This window comes from Rosa rugosa, chromosome 2 (genome assembly GCF_958449725.1).
Source record: "Rosa rugosa chromosome 2, drRosRugo1.1, whole genome shotgun sequence".
NCBI lineage: Eukaryota > Viridiplantae > Streptophyta > Magnoliopsida > Rosales > Rosaceae > Rosa > Rosa rugosa.
Window position 1 is genome coordinate 7,400,942 of NC_084821.1, and position 897 is coordinate 7,401,838.

Consider the following 897-nt stretch of genomic DNA (forward strand, 5'->3'; position numbering starts at 1 on the left):
GCTATGTAGAAATAGTGTCATGTGATACAGTTAGAACTTTTAAGTCACATTGTTAGTGTTTGTGCATAGATGAACAAAATTACTCTCTGAACTTCTCTTGTAAAAGATGGAAACTTTAGCCATGTAGAAACAGAATGTTGTGTATTCCAGGCCTGGTTCTCTAATTTGCTTTGCAAAACAAAGAAAAAGATTGAAAATTTAGCTATGTAGAAACACAATGTTGTGCAAAAGCCTTCAACTATAACTCTATAAGTCACATTGTTAGTGTTTGTGCCAGCCTAGCTGTCTGAAATTCTTTGAAATTCTCTGACTTTATTCTTAAATGAGACTAAAAAAATCCCATATCTCACTTTGCAGATTGTGAACCAAAAGGCCGAGAGCATCGATGCTTGGAGCACTAAAGCCATGGAACTGGAATTGGCTCATCTCCTAATGGTTGTATTTACATGCCTGGCAATGATAGTAGTTGGTATCGTGAAGATCATCCGACTATGTGTGGAGGGACGCCGGAATGCGATCAACAATCCGCAGCCCCCGCCCCGGCGTAGATACATCAACAACCTAGCTAATTTGATTGATCAATTCATGACTGTGCTTTACCGCGATATGACACTGTTTCAGAGTGTGGTGATGTTAGTTTTGTTGTCTCTTATAGTGCTTGAATTGGTAGTGATCTTTATGTTGCTTGTACATTCTGCTCTGTTTTGGCAGATTTGGCTTATTTGCATGGTATGACTACCATTGCAGCGAAGAACATGATCCTGGTTCTAATCTTTTTTTTTTTTTTTTGAGAATGATCCTGGTTCTAATCTAATCAAGCTTTATATATATATAGAGGATATTTCTCAGGTGCGGACGTCCGTACCGAAATTTTGGTACGGATTATACACACACACA